Source organism: Moschus berezovskii, chromosome 15, assembly GCF_049115385.1.
Source record: "Moschus berezovskii isolate FMDL1 chromosome 15, NW_MosBer_1.0, whole genome shotgun sequence".
In the NCBI taxonomy this organism is placed as follows: Eukaryota; Metazoa; Chordata; class Mammalia; order Artiodactyla; family Moschidae; genus Moschus; species Moschus berezovskii.
In genome coordinates, this window is record NC_142474.1 from 59,581,644 (window position 1) to 59,598,131 (window position 16,488).

The 16,488-nt window shown below is 44.4% G+C and overlaps 1 protein-coding gene across 27 annotated transcripts in view; it reads right to left on the minus strand.

The window, feature by feature from the left end:
* Positions 1-16,488, minus strand: part of KIAA1217 (KIAA1217 ortholog) — a 360,048-nt gene that overhangs the window by 78,736 nt on the left and 264,824 nt on the right. Inside the window, exon 1 of one of the 27 annotated variants that reach the window (XM_055428446.2) lies at positions 12,709-15,345. The exons of the other annotated variants lie outside the window; for them this stretch is intronic. The gene's annotated coding sequence lies outside the window, so the exon portion shown is untranslated. Of the gene's footprint in view, positions 1-12,708; positions 15,346-16,488 lie in introns of those variants that run through there. 27 annotated transcript variants of the gene reach the window in all.

Genomic DNA, 16,488 nt, shown 5'->3' on the forward strand with positions numbered 1-16,488 from the left:
CCATGTTCAATTTTACCCTGGGCTCCTGTGGGGAATTTGGCACAGTAAGTCCAAGCAGCCCCGGGCCTCTTTATTCAGTGTTCCTCTCTTTCTACCATAGGAGCTCCTCTTTTCTTCTTCTTCTGTTTCAGCCGAGGGCAACCCATTTTCCAAGGTTCCTCCTCCTTTACAGTCATTGTTTCTTCCTCAACGGGTGGCTTACCTGAGTTACCTTCCAGGAATCCAAGGCCAAAAAAAAGGGAATTTTGATTTGCATCTTTTGTTCTTGCTCCCTGAACACTTTGTCTTAAAACATTTTTAAATTTATGTATAAATTGGAGTCTAATTGCTTTACAATGTTGTGTTAGCTTATGCAGTACAACAATGTGGATCAGCTTTATGTATACATATATCCCCTCACTTCTGAGCCTCCCTCCCACTCCACCACACCCCGCAAGGTCATCACAAAGCACTGAGCTGAGCTCCCTGTGCTATACAGCAGCTTTCCACTAGCTATCTATTTTATAGATAGCAGTGCAAATCAACTCAGCATTTTCTGATTGATGCTTATAAGGAGGAGAAGTCCTCAGCCCCAGCGTTTGAGCCTGGATAGGAATGGAAGGTGGTGGAAGGGGTGGATATGTTGGCATAATGGCCACAGTGGCTGGGACAGCCAGCTCAGCTAGAGGAGTTAAGGTTGAAGCAACATATCCTCTCTTTTATTCCTTTATTTTCCCTGATAATAGTAAAAATGCTGCACATAAAGGATTTCATCAGTCTTGCCTGCTTCTTCACAAAATAGCATAGAGTCATTCAGAAGCCACTGTAAAACACACAGATAGCAACTGATCATCTAACCATTAAAAGGATGCCTTTTAGCTTCGGCATCAGCCAACTGGGATTACAATGCAATTGAATAGAAAACTGATTACTGCTGTGGCTGTGATAATTACTAAAATTATGACGTCATTTACCAGAATATACCAGAATTTTAGGAGTTCCATGTAATTTCTACAATATATATATTAATAATGTTTACCCATGATATAATCTAAGAAATTTTACCATCACTCATTTGACAATGACTCCCATGCAATTCAACACACCAGATAAGCCCAATTAGTTTTTCTGATTAGTAATACAGATTTATTTTTGTTAACTTTTATTTTATATTGGAGTGTAGCCAATTAACAATGTTCTGATAGTTCCAGGTGGACGGCAAAGGGACTCAACCATGTATATACACAGTTTAACATTTCTCTAAATGCAGAAAAAACAACTGGAAGTGTTCCAGAGACCCCACAAATCCCAAAGTTAGCCAGAGGTCAAATGAATCCCACTTAGAACTTGATCTTTGAGACGTTAGTCAGAAATATAAAAAAAAGTTCTAACCAGTGATAATGAAAGATCTGTGGCAAATACAGATCACTGAAAAGCAGTTCAGTATTTTAAGAAAATTTTGTCCTCTTAGAGAACCAAATCCAGGTTTTGTACCACTCTAAGATTTTTAAAATTATGTTCAATCTTATCGTAGGACTTAGTTTCAAGTTACGAAAATCTTGGAGAGACTATTCTAGACAGACATTCCCAAGACATTATTCCCATAGAGTTTACCCCAAACTCTTTACTTCATCTACATTTTATTTACTTAAAAGCTTTATCACATCATTTTTCTTGCTGACAAACTCTGTAACAGGAATAACAAGGCCATATTTGATTTCCAGTAAACCTAGACACAATAAAAGCATTATAATGTCATTTGTTATTTGGCTGCATTGGGTCTTAGTTGCACATGCGCCCAGTTGCTCCCTGGGACCCTAGTTCCCGGACCAGGGATGGAACCTATATTCCCTGCATTGCAAGGTGGACTCCTAACCACTGGACCACCAGGGAAGTCCTTATACTTAATGTTGATGATTCAAAAAACATCTGTATCGAGTCAACAAACTTATGCTAACTTTCACACCAGATATTAATTCAATACTGAATATTTCCTAGAGCTCGTGAACTTGAAACCCATTCTGGTGAGTTTCTTTTATGTCTGAGTATTCAAACTCACGTAATTTCCTTTATGCCAATTAAACAGAGCTCTTTTACAAATCCATTATGGCAATGCTGCCCATCTATATTATGTGCAAACACATGTATAAATACACAGGGACATAGCTCCCATTCCAAAATTTTAGTCATCAGTCAGGTACCACAATGTAAAAGCTGTAAGTTATAAAAGAGATTGGATTCAGATTGGGTTTCTGGAAGATAGGACAAATCAAGGTCACCTGTCTAGATGATTAAATGCTTTTACTAATATTAATGGAAAAGACACTTCTATTTGTAGCTTTTGGTGACATTAGGTATCAAGTGAAATGTTTCTCTCCTCCTTCAGAATGCCCACTCCTGGACAAGAACAGACAGTTTTGTTTTCTTTTCTTCCCTGTTTCTTTCCTCCATTTGATATCAGTCAAGTTTTAAAACAGCGAAGTCAGAAAGAGAAACACCAATACAGTGCATTAACGCATATATATGGAATTCAGAAAGACAGTAACAACGATCCTATATGCAAGGCAGCAAAAGAGACACAGATGTAAAGAACAGACTTTTGGACTACGTGGGAGAAGGTGAGGGTGGGATGATTTGAGAGAATAGCACTGAAACATGTATATTCAGTTCAGTTCAGTTCAGTCGCTCAGTCGTGTCTGACTCTCTGCGACCCCATGAATCACAGCACGCCAGGACTCCCTGTCCATCACCAACTCCCAGAGTACACTCAAACTCATGTCCACAGAGTCGGTGATGCCATCCAGCCATCTCATTCTCCGTCGTCCCCTTCTCCTCCCGCCCCCAACCTTTCCCAGCATCAGACTCTTTTCCAGTGAGTCAACTTGTCGCATGAGGTGGCCAAAGTATTTCAGTTTCAGCTTTAGCATCAGTCCCTCCAATGAACACCCAGGATTGATCTCCCTTAGGATGGACTGGTTGGATCTCCTTGCAGTATAAGGGACTCTCAAGAGTCTTCTCCAACACCACAGTTCAAAAGCATCAATTCTTCAGCGATCAGCTTTCTTCACAGTCCAGCTCTCACATCCATACATGACCACGAGAAAAACCATTGCCTTGACCAGATGGACCTTGGTTGGCAAAGTAATGTCTCTGTATATTACCATACGTAAAACAGATGACCAGTGCAAGCTCCATGCACGAAGCAGGGCACTCAAAGCCCATGCTCTGGGACAACCCAGAGGGATGGGGTGGGGAGGGGTTCAGAATGAGGGGACACATGTACACCCACGGCTGATTCACTTGAGATATGGCAAAAACCACCACAGTACTGTAAAGTAATTATCCTCCAATTAAAATAAATTAATTAATTTAAAAAGATCACAAAACTGATCTGGCTGCAAGTGGAGGAACAGTACCAAACAAAATGAAACCAAAAACTCAGAGACCACACAAAATCCTAAGTAACCCCTGACATTTGGTCTTGGGATCTTACACACTCCAAAGACACAAGAGACCATAAACGATGTAATTAACACAACAAAGGTATCAGTAAAGGGTGCACAGGGTCCCAAGATAGCCTTGCCTAACCACCGTGGAGATCCTAACAGGTACAGCGGCGACACAGTTAAAATAAAACAGGGGCCCCCCAACCTCCGGGCCATGGATTGGTACCTCCTGTCAGATCAGTGGCGGCAGAGTGCACAATAAACGTAAAGAACTTGAATCACCCCGAAACCATTCCACCCCCATCCATGGAAAAATTGTTGCCCACAAAACTGGTTCCTGGGGCCAAAAAGGGTTGGAGGCCCCTGAAATAAAATAGAATGTCCCTTTCACCCATGGGTTCATAGCTATGATCAGATCCCTTATCCAAAATACACCTCAGAGAACTATCTATAGGGACAGTTGAAATATTCCCCATTTTTTAGTTACAAATTCAAGACCAGCAAAACACAAACAGCACACACAAATGGCAGATTCCACCCAGGCGGTGCTAGTGGTTAAAGAACCTGCCTGCCAATGCAGGAGACCTTAGAGACGAGGGTTCGACCCCGGGTCAGGAAGATTCCCCTGGAGGATGGCATGGCAACCCATTCCAGTATTCTTGCCTGGAGAATCCCATGGACAGAGAAGGCTGGAGGGCTACAGTTCATGGGGTCGCAAAGGCAGACATGAATGAAGCGACTTAGCACGCATCAAAGAAACAAATGAGCTGGTTCATGAACTGGGTAGAAGTCCAATAACTCTCTCCTGTCTCTAACAGGGTGCCCCATTCAAACACAAAACAAATTTGGCTTATTCTGGGGGGCGGGCAGGAAAAGCCACAGAGGAGAAATAAAGTTTTTAGTCGTATACATCGGAGTGACTTACCCTACTATGTGGAGCCTGCCAGCTCTCAGATGTCAATTCCTTGTTCCAGTTGCCAAGCACTGAGGCAGCCGGTGCCACTTTGGGGAACTCTGAAGGACACGTCCTTAGGACAAGTGGTCCTGGCAGCTGCTAGCATCTTATACTCAAAAATCCCCCAATCCCTGCCAGATAGCCATGAGCAGCAAGGCTCCTAGGTGACTCCCCCAGATTTGTTACTGAGTCCAAGGTCACACTGCTCAAACACACAGCAGGCCAGGAACTTGAGAGACGAGTTGTTGGAGCAAGGAACGGTCACTTAATTCCGAAAGCTGGCAAACTGAGAAGGAGGTAGACTCCTACTCACTAAGAGCCATCTTGTCTCCATCAGAATTGGGGCTGCTTTTATACTAAAAGGGGCGGGAGGAAAGTCAAAGGTTTCCTGTTTCCGGCCAGCCTCTGGAAGGGATGTGTTGCTTTTGCCCTCCCTGCAGTCCTTCACAGGTGGTGGACCTGATCACACAAATACCAAGGTATTAATGCTCATCACCTTAGAGGCAGGGTTCCCAAAGACAGGTATTATGTATAATTTAAGCTTATAGGCAACATCCCTTTAGAGATTAATTTGTTAATTCTGGGCTGGCCAAAATGTACACTCAGGTTTTTCCATATGATTTTAGGGGGAAACCTGAGTGAATTTTTTGGCCAACCTAGAAGGAAATGGCAACCCACTCCAGTGTTCTTGCCTGGAGAATCCCAGGGATGGGGGAGCCCTCTATGGGGTCACACAGAGTCGGACACGACTGACGTGACTTAGCAGCAGCAGCAGCAACAGGATACAAAACATTCTTCATTACTGACTTTGGAGATGGAGGAAAGAGCCATGAGCCAAGGAATAAGGCAGCTTCCAGAAGCTGGAAAAGGCAAAGAACAAGATTCCCCTCTAGGGTCTTCAGAGGGAATGTGGCAGATTAATATCGACCAGTGAAACCAGTCTGGACTTCTGCTCTCCACAAGTGGAAAAGAACAAATTTGTGGTGTTTCAAGCCACTAAGTTTGTGGTAATTTGTCACAGCAACCACAGGAAATGAATATATCTGCCATAGAACTCAATGCTATGGAGTTTGAGGGAAAAATGGTAACAATGGTTTAAAAATTGAGGTCAGAGCTTCTAAGAAATGATGTGGCTTTAATGTATCCAAAGTGCTACAGTGTTTTCTAAGATCATCGTGGGCACATTTTTCTAGCCTTAGCCCTGGAAAACAGATAGCAAGTATCCTTCTCATCTTTCCGAGTTGATACAATGTAGGGACACGGCCAGAGAGAGAGGAGAGGCATGGGGAAGAGAGCCAGGGAAGGTTAACCGATTCCTGGTGCTTTACCATGAGAATCTGCTCTGAGAGGTCTGCAGGAAATAATGATTCAGGAGATGAGGGCAACTGGAGGCAAATTATAGTTCAGTTCAGTTCAGTTCAGTCGCTCAGTCGTGTCTGACTCTCCGCGACCCCATGAATCACAGCACGCCAGGCCTCCTGTCCATCACCAACTCCCGGAATTCACTCAAACCCATGTCCACAGAGTCGGTGATGCCATCCAGCCATCTCATTCTCTGTCGTCCCTTTCTCCTCCCGCCCCAACCTTTCCCAGCATCAAAGTCTTTTCCAGTGAGTCAACTCATTGCATGAGGTGGCCAAAGTAATGAAGTTTCAGCATTAGCATCAGTCCTTCCAATGAACACCCAGGATCAATCTCCCTTAGAATGGACTGGCTGGATCTCCTTGCAGTATAAGGGACTCTCAAGAGTCTTCTCCAACACCACAGTTCAAAAGCATCAATTCTTCGGCGATCAGCTTTCTTCACAGTCCAACTCTCACATCCATACATGACCATGGGAAAAACCATAGCCTTGACTAGTCGGACCTTTGTTGGCAAAGTAATGTCTCTGCTTTTTAATATATTATCAAGGTTGATCATAACTTTCCTTCCAAGGAGTAAGTGTTTTTTAATTTCATGGCTGCAATCAGCATCTGCAGTGATTTTGGAGCCCAAAAAAAAATAAAGTCTGACACTGTTTCCACTGTTTTTCCATCTATTTCCCATGAAGTGATGGGACCAGATGCCACGATCTTCGTTTTCTGAATGTTGAGCTTCAAGCCAACCTTTTCACTCTCCTCTTTCACTTTCATCAAGAGGCTTTTGAGTTCCTCTTCACTTTCTGCCATAAGGGTAGTGTCATCAGCATATCTGAGATTATTGATATTTCTCCCAGCAAATTATAGTAGGGATGGCAAAAGAGAGAAGGGGGCAGGGAAGCCCAGGTATGGTGGAGGAGGAAGAACGCTAACAGTACATCCTCTGGAGCTGCCATATGATGAGGAGGAGCATGTTGGGACAGGTCATCATAAGCCCCAGGAAGCAGAGATTTACGGGCTGTTTCACTACTACCCAGTTCAGGAGAGTGAGGAGTCCCATAGGGTCTCTCACTAGCTCTCCTCCATAAGAAACAGTGAGTAAAGAATAAACGCTACTGATGAACCTATTTGCAGGGCAGGAATAGACACAGACATAGACAATGGACTTGTGGACACAGGGCAGGGTCGGGGGAGGAGGCAGGTGGGACAAATCGAGGGAATTCCGTTGACATACATATACTACCATGTGTAACTGTGTAAAATGGGCTTCCTTGGTGGCTCAGCAGTAAAGAATTTGCCTGCAATGCAGGAGACCCAGGATCTTCCCTTCGGTTGGGAAGATCCCCTGGAGAAGGGAATAGCTTCCCACTCCAGTATTCTTGCCTGGAGAATACCATGGACCGAGGAGCCTAGTGGGAGTCTCAAAGAGTCAGACATGACTGAGTACCTAAGCACACGTGTAAAACAGATAGCTAGTAGGAAGCTGCTGTATAGCACAGGGAGCTCAGCTTGGTGCTTTGTGATAATCTGGGGCGGGGGGGGGGGCGTGGTGGTGGGATGGGGTGGGGATAGGAGGGAAGCTCAAGAGGGAGAGATGTGTATACATATAGCTGTTTCACCTTGCTGTACAGCAGAAACACAACACTGTAAAGCAATTATCCTCCAACAAAAACAAATGAATACATGACTAAAAAGAAAAAGGTTGTTCTCATGGACACAGAGAACAGATTGGTGGTTGCCACAGGCAGGAGGTGGGGGCTGGGGGTGTGAACTGGGTGAAGATGGTCAAAAGATGCAAACTGTATAGTTACAAAATACATCTAAGTCCTGGGGGTGTCATGTGCAGCCTGGTAACTATAGCGACTAATGCCGTATTGTATTTGAAAGTCGCTAAGGGAGTAGGTTTTAAAAGTTCTCATCACAAGAACAAATGGAAACTATGTGTAGCAATGGATGTCAGCTAGACTTAGTGTGGCGATTATCTTGCAACAGATGCATATATTGAACCATTATGTTGTACCTCTGACACTAATATAATGGTATATGTCAATTAAATCTCAATTAAAAAATTCAAGTTAATGGCAAAAGCGGAAACTATTGTAATTTGCCACTATACTACTTTATTTAGCTAGGGGCAGAATCAAAAACACAAATGAATTTAGGATGTGAAGATGTGATATTTTTGTTTTGATTAAAACCCACCAGGGTCATGCTCACTGAGGTTCTCCAAATGGCTGCAAAGGGAGGGGACAGAAGTCAGTGGCACCTCTCAAGCCCTGTCTTCAAGTTCTGTGATGTCACAGAAGCCAGATTCCCATTTGGTCTTCTCAGAGGTGTGAAAGGTATTAATGAGGGTATAATTGATCGGGGTGGGCGAGGCAGGGGCCTGAGGGGTGCAGACAGGGGCTCAAACAGATGGCAGTCTGACGCGCAGCTAAGAGTCCCATCGTGTGGGTGACGGGGGAAGAGAGAACAAATGAAGAGGCAAGGAGAAGACTGGAAAGGAAACAGAACCCAAGGCTCTGCATACATACAGAATACACATCAATTCATTCACTTAGCCCAACAGTATTTACCATGCCCTTGCTAAGGATCAAGCTTGATTCTAAGACACAGCTCTGATCAAGCCCGAAACTCCCTGCCCTGGAGAGGACATACTCTTGCCTGCATCGGGTAATGAGGATGCAGGGGATGAACCAGCTGGTTTCCCACAGCTTCCTTCCTTATCTTGTCACTGGGAGGACCCAGCAATGCAGAATCTCTGACCCAGGGACTTTGGCACATTATGGTGGATTTCATAATGGAAATGATCAAGCAAAAATGCAAGCAAAATACAAATATATAGCAACCGAAAGGAATCCTTTGAGGGTACATTCCTGCGTGCATGCCCAATTGTGTCTGAATCTTTTGTGACCCCATGGACTGTGTAGCCGGCCAGGTTCCTCTGTCCATGGAATTCTCCAGGCAAGAATACTGGAGTGGGTGGCCATTTCCTTCCCCAGGGGATCTTCCAGACCCACGGATCAAACCTGCATCTCCTGCTCAGCAGGCAGATTCTTTAGCATGGAGTCACCAGGGAAATCCTTGATGGTACATTACTTAAGCATTATTGAATTGGCTCCTCAGCTCCCTAACACACACACACACACACACACACACACTGCTAGTCTGTTCTCCGCCTCTAAACCAGACGTGGGATATCCTCAAGCTGACCTCAACCGTGGGACCCTTTCCTAGACCTTGGGGAGTCACACCTAGGCTGAAGTCAAGATGTTCCAGCCCACGCACCCTCAAGACTCAGGGGCTCAGGACCTTAGACCAGCAGGGCATTCCCAAGGTCATTGTGTGGTAACATACCCAATTCCCATTCCAGAATACCTGGAGAAGCCATATAACCTATGTCTTGCAGCAAATCCACGTGGATCCTCTATAAATACCTCTCCCACCCTGTCTTCCTCAATGCAAGGCTCAATGAAAAGAAAGATCCAGCTCAGTGGTAAGCAAGGTAGGGCTTTATAGGCGATAAAATACAAGAGTGTCTGGCTCAGCCAGCAGCGCACATTTGGTCAAATTCCCCACCCAATCAGACCACACAATGCAATAATCAACCCCAATAAACATAAATTCAAACATGCCACTGTATACAAAGAACCACATGGCACTCAAGGCTAATCAGGTGTAACAAACAGTAGGTACTATTGTCACTATTGTCATTAATCCCCCCAAAAGACTAGGGTTTCAAATGTCTAGAACCCACTTAGTGAAAGTGTTAGTCGGTCAGTCTTGTCGACTCTTTGTGATCCTGTAGACTGTATCCTGCCAGGATCCTCTGTCCACGGAATTCTCCAGGCAAGAATACTGGAGTGGATTGCCATTCTCTTTCCAGAGATGGAACACTGGTCTCCTGCATCGCAAGCAGATTATTTACCACCTGAGCCACCAGGGAAACCCACTTAGGATGAATAATAATCCTAACAGGGTGAGTCACGACTCCCTGTTCTCTTTTTCCTCCTCCTCTGGCTTCATCTTCGTTTGGGGAATCCTGACCCCAATTAACACATAGAAGAACCCTCCCCCCTTTTCTGGTAAGAGAGTAAAAAGAGGCATCAATATTCCTAGGAATACAGAACTGTCTAGAAGAATAAAGAGTATTAATGAAATAAAAATGTAAAGTTAATTTTTTTTTTTTTTTGGCCCATGCTGTGGAGCATGCAGATGTTAGTTCTCCGACCAGGGATCAAACCTGTACCTCCTGCAGTAGAAGCATGCAGTCTTAACCACTGGCCCACCAGGGAAGTCCTTAAAGTTAATTATAATTAATAAGAAGTTGAGTAAATTTCTTTGAAAACAACAGTGGTGCCTGCATGGCTGTTTTAAAAACATGTTTGGTGATGTGAAAAGAAATCGCTAGGAGGCACATTATATAACTAAGTGAAATGAAGTTATGTAAAGTTTAAAATTAAACACATGTAAAAAAAGTTCATTAGAAGAATCTCATTAGACTTTCTGGATGTCACATGCAGATGAATTCAGAAAGAAATGTAACAGTTAATAAACTTAACAATTCAGATGTGCTATACATTCATACAGGGAACACAGGTAATAGTCAAAATATTTAACATCTGGGACGGCGGAGCCTGGTGGGCTGCCATCTATGGGGTCACACAGAGTCGGACACGACTAAAGCGACTTAGCAGCAGCAGCTACATGGGAACCAACCAGCCAGAATGGGACTTTGGCCAATGAGGATGAATCATAGCCATAAGCAATCAGTATCACGTACCTGATGGTAATCCTGTTATGTCAGCCCTGCCTTGTCTATCTCAAAATAATCTTGCCATCATCCAACTGGGTCACTGAATCCGAGTCACGGTCCACCCGAGTTACCCACAGTGGAGGTGAACACAAGCGTTTTGTTATGCCAGAACAGGTGATATAAGGTTAAATGTCTCCATCAATATGGGTGACATAGAGGTTGGAAGCCTTTGGCAGAAGTCTTATGTTGCTTGCCAACCCATGACTGACTTGCCAAGGCTGAGTTTTGAGAAGCACCTTGAGATAATTTCATCCTTGGCTCTATTTGAAGCCCAAGAAGAGAATGACATGATGATCTTCCCATCACTTAGTGGGAAAATGTTTTAAATCTACCACTTGAATAAAGCCTTAAAATTAGATAACTTGGGTTCACACACTAATGGATACAGATTAACTAAAGGCAACTCACCCTTAGGATAGGGTAGAATGTATGGGGAGATAAAAAGAATCTGCTTTGAGTCTTCACTGTGATCTCCCAAGGAGACCACTTGCTATTCCAATAAAAACTGAACTTTATATACAGGAGATACTCATTGTCTGATTGACTGAACCAGGATGATGATTAAGATTCAATAATTCACAATTAAAAAAAAAAGTCCCAGCCCTTTGTTAAAGGGGGTACCTTCCTAGAATCAAGTCCCTGCACAGTGTTTTTTTTGTTTTTTGGCCATACCACCAAGCATGTGGGATCCTAGTTCCCTGACCAGGGATCCAACCCATGCCCCTTGCAATGGGAGTGCAGTTTTAACCACTGAACTGCCAGGGAAATCCCTGTGTTGTATTTTAACTGTGTTCTGGCTAATGAGCAAAGAAATGACATTAAACACACTCTTGATTTTTCCTGTACTGTTAATCAAAGTCAGACCTTTTAGGAGAAAATTATTTTAAACTTTAAAGGTAAAATGAATAAAACACACACATACACACCTATGCACACAGTTGCTGTTCATCTTAATATACCTGAATCTTTTCCTCTCCCACCAATCTCCCTGATCCTCACTAATCTTCTCTAGTCACTAATCTTCTCTATCATCTCATCTCTCTTAGAAAGTTGAAAATATCTGAATATGTTAAATCGCTGACACTTTTAGCCCAGAAGCTTTCCACACTGACGTCTTGAGGTGAGCTTTAAAAACACCATTTTATAGCAAGAGAGAGATAACCTAAATAAAAAATAAAGATTTTAACACCTTCCCAGGACACAACACAAATATTTATTTGCCTGCACCTTGGCCCAAAGAAAAAAGCTCATTTATTTGTACTAGATATTAATATATTGGCATAGGCTTCCCAGGTGGCTCAGTGGTAAAGAATTCACCTGCCAACCAAGAGACTCGGGTTTGTTCGATCCCTGGGTTGGGAAGATCCCCTGGAGAAGGAAATGGCAATCCACTCTAGTATTCTTACCTGGGAAATCCATGGTGTCACAAAGAGTAGGACACAACAGAGAGACTAAACAATAACAAGATATATTGGCTATGCATGAAGAGGCTGTTCCCCATCCTTCATCTGTTTTGTTGGGCACCATATCCCTCCTTCCATTACTGCCAAAACCACGGCCAGCTCTGGGTTGAGTCCTTCCAGATCTTATAAACAGCATACTTGCTTCTGGAGCTTCTGCACCATGGCCCCAGCTGAGAAGCTGCTAGCCCTGCCCATAGCACACAGCTCAACCCTCTGTTTGGCTCGTCCTTCCCAAAGACTAGAACAAATGTGGGGTGCTTTCAAATGAATCACCTGAAGTCTGAGTTAGGAATCCTAACGTTTCTGTATTTCGTTTCCCCCCAAACACTGTAAGTTAAATCAAATGTTCCTCATTAACAACTTTCTGCAATATAACAGAGGGGGATAAAAAACTTAAAATTACTTCTAGAAAAAAGAAATCTAGCATGAAAGATGTTTATTTCAAATCATTTGGGAGACTGTGTCATGTAATTATGTCTCATTGTAGAACACTGAAGAAAAATATGTATATACATATATTCTTTGAGGAAAGGGACTATCATGTACCATTTACTGTATTTCAAACCCCACCCTTCCAAGTCTAGAATTTGTAAACACACTACTCAATCAGACCATACAGTGAAGTTACCGGACAAAACTGAAAATGACTCTTAGGAGACTCTCTCATCCTCAAAGAATTAAAACCACTTACTTTTTCTTAAGGAAATCACCTGTACAACTAACGCCGGGAAAAAGCACATTGGCTGAGCTCCCAATTACGCGATTCCTTTGTTGGCTGGTTTCATCTAAGTCCTCAGTTCCACCCTTGGATATTTTAGACAGCTCTCTCTTCAGAGAAGAAATCACGCACACAAAACACCCCACAGATCCTAAAATGTTCCCCAGCTCAGGAAAGACCCTTCTGTTTTACCCTGTCTTCTGAGCGAAGCTGCTACAGGCATGGATAAAAAGGCGTCCTCCCCATGATAAGCCAATTTCTCCTCCCCTTGGCAATTAGTCACTGAATAACCTCAGCCCACATCCAACCACAGGCTACGGCACTGGTGACTCAGACCTCCGACAACTGCTTACACGGAAAACACACACAGACAAACGAACTCGGGGAGGCCTAGGTAAACCGGGTAACAGTGCAGGAAATATTATTAATACAAGACAGATCTTAGTGATGTAAAGAGGGTCACTAACACAAGCAAACCACCAGCCACCAACAAATGAAATCATCAGAAAACCCAACGTGCTCAGTTCCCCAAACTCTCAGACCAGTGTTCTGCTGGGGACCAGAGGACTCCAGAGAAAACCCAGGTACCCCAGGTCCGTTCGGCCGCCGGACTTTTGATGTCCCTGAAGCCGAAAGAAACGTGAGCCTTTTCCCCTGGTTGATAACACCGCAGAGTAAACAAGGAAGGTGACAGAGGAGGCTGTCTATTAATTAACCAGGCTGGTTTTCCCAAGCTGAACTCTGAGAATCAGGCCGAGGCAGCACCAGGCAAGCAAGTGCAATCATTCTAGAAAACACACCTGAAGTGAGAGGGGACGAGACAGAGGGCCAGCCAAGACGAGGGTATTCAAGAAAGGGAACCGGAGCCCTTCTGCCCCACCCTCAACAAGACGGGGGAGGAGGAGGCCAGGGCGATCTCCGGAGACCCTTGTGGGCGACCGCTGTCAACACAGCTCTTTTCCTCCAGGGAACAGGCACTAGGACGTCTGTGTTCCCAGCAAGAAGTGGCTTGTGCTGCTCTCAGAGGAGACAGGTATGAACGCATTACCGACAAAAGGACAGAGAGAAGAAGCATCTCCTTAGCTCCCAGGTAGGCTCTGTTTAATCACCGTCATGCTTCCTGAGCCCTCGGGGACTGAATGGGGCAGAAGGCTATTCAAGTGGGAATCCAGTGACAAATAACTCAGAAAGCTGGGCTGGAGGCCACGCAGGCCTCGCGCCACACCCCACGACCACGCTCTGGGCAGCCCCTGCATTTTTCAAACATTTTAAGGCCTTCAGAGGTTGGTCTTGCCGACCAAAAGAATTTCGTGACGTCTCTGAAGTTCAAATCCAGTCAGCATCGCAAGCTTGCTAAGAAAACTGTTTACTGCCATCAAAAAGCTCTGTGGTCATGAAAGGAGGGAGAACGCGGCGCCCATGACATCGCTTCCCTCCTAAGATGTCTCATTCGAAACAATATTTGGATGAAGTGGCTGTAACAGAGGCCACCTAAGAGGTTCGAGAAGAGGAGACGGAACGTGGAAAGCCTTGTTTTGATTTTTAATCTAATTGGCGAGAGTTTCTTATTTCTCACCAGAGTGTGGAAAGCACACAGCCTAGGCCCCTGACGCATCTGGTATACATTTGGCAGGTTTTGTTCCCTCCATCAAACGCGTGCATTCCAGGAAAGGGGGTGGAGAGGTTGGCCTCTCTGGTCTGGTGAAGACGTGGTTTCACCCCTACTGTCTCCCCAAAGCCCCTGTTTTAGGGCATAAGATGTCCTAAACAGCACCATCCTTGTAAGAACTGACTTGCTCTTTATTTTTAATATGTTTTTGATATGGCCCATTTTCAACTCTGTATTGAATTTGTTACAATATTCCTTCTGTTTTATGTTCCGGGTTTTTTGGTGGTGAGGTGTACAGGATCTTAGCTCCCCGATCAGGGATCGAACCCTCACCCCCAGGACTGGAAGGCAAAGTCTTAACCACTGGACCACCAAGGAAGTTCCATACCTGCTCTTTCTATGGGCAGGACTATTTGTCAGGTGAACAAATGTGAAGTGTCTGGGTTCTGCCACGCCCCTACCCCCAGGACACAGAAGTAATGATCTGTCACTGCTATTGGCTACAGGGTCCAAGCTCAGCACAGGGGCTCCTGTCTGCTGCTTTAGAGGCAGGTGACTTCTGCGGACCCAGTTACCTTGGGAGTCAGTGAGTGCAGGGTGAGAGATGGTCCTGATCTCTCCCCTTCCTGTAAGTTCACAGCAATCTCCTCTCACTTTCAAAATGCCTCTGGGCACCGCCTGAGCAGGACAGGCACAGCTTTGTCAGGACTAGAGCCGTCATCCATCGTCAGGAGATTGGTAGCTGGCTCCATCCTGCAGTGAATCAGGATGAGTGAAATGCTGTCTAGTAAGGCTTCAGCACCCAACTCACCCAAGAGAAAGGGGAGTGCAGTAACCCGGAGATGGCTGGGGGATCAGGCAGGAGAATTTCCCACACAGGATTCTGTGCCAGAGAACTCGGCTTCACCTGGGTGGTGCCTGACCTCCAGAAAATGGCTCCACAGGACAACTTCCCGCAGAGTTTGGCTCATTCTGGGGGGACACAAGCACCAACATCCCACAGTCTGGCTTCATTATTGTGCCAGGCTGTCGGCTGCCTGCCCGGATGCTACAGCCTCTGTGAACCTGCTCTCGCCAGCAGTGTGTTCAGTATCCTGCTATCCATTCCCTCTGTTCCTGTCACTGACTGGCACTTTGCAAAGTGGAAGCAATTTAGTTCCAGTGAGTATTAAGAAAAGACAGACTAATAAACACTCAGCATTACCTCAACAGGAAATACTTTTTTATGCTCTGGTTAAGGCCAACGGTCTTGTGAAATGTATTCCTATCTCCCCTTTCGCTTTCACTGCTTTATTGGCTTTTTAAAAAATTACATATGCTACAAGAAAATCTAAACTGGGCTTATAAACGTGAAGATGCTATTGGGAAGGGAAGTGACTTTGACGCTGGAAAAATTTCAAGTTCATCTTGCTTACACTGTTAAAATTGGAAAGAGGGTCGTTTGGAAGGTCTGTTAATGTCTATTCATGTTTCATTTGGTCATAAATGGAATGTCTCCCAGACACGAGACAGACAGACTGTTGCCAAAATTATTTAATTCTCAGGGAAGAGATGGTTAGCTTCTGGCTATATTTAAGATGAGTGCTATTCCCACAAATATTTTGACACACACAACTCCACTGAGCTCCCCTGTACCAGACCCACCGGCTGACTTAACATTGTGCCCAGTGGTGACTCAAGATCTCAGCAGGGAAACGGGTAACAAGTAACATGAAATAAATCATGTAACTTCTAAGGTACAATCAGTCACTGTGTGGAGTGCAACACAGATAAAAGAAAACTATCCTTCTCGCACCAATACTCAGTCTTCTGTTGGGATGCTCCTGTATGATCCAGGCCAAGGACAAGCTCTGGTTATATCTAAAATAGTTACGGTTTGTAAAAGGATATTTTCTTGCTACCACTTGCAGCAGATGGTACAAAGAACTCCTCATTATTTATCGCCATCTCTGCACATCCACCCATTTCCTGGACGGACGCTGTCTTTTATACACAACTCCCTTCTGGCACTTCCAGATAAGTCATCTCCATTTACCCCCCCACAAATACAAATGTTCAGTGCCTTAGATTTTGTTTTTCTTTGTAGGTCAGTTCTCCAAACTCCTATTTAAATGGTCAACATCTATCCTGCAACAGATCATATA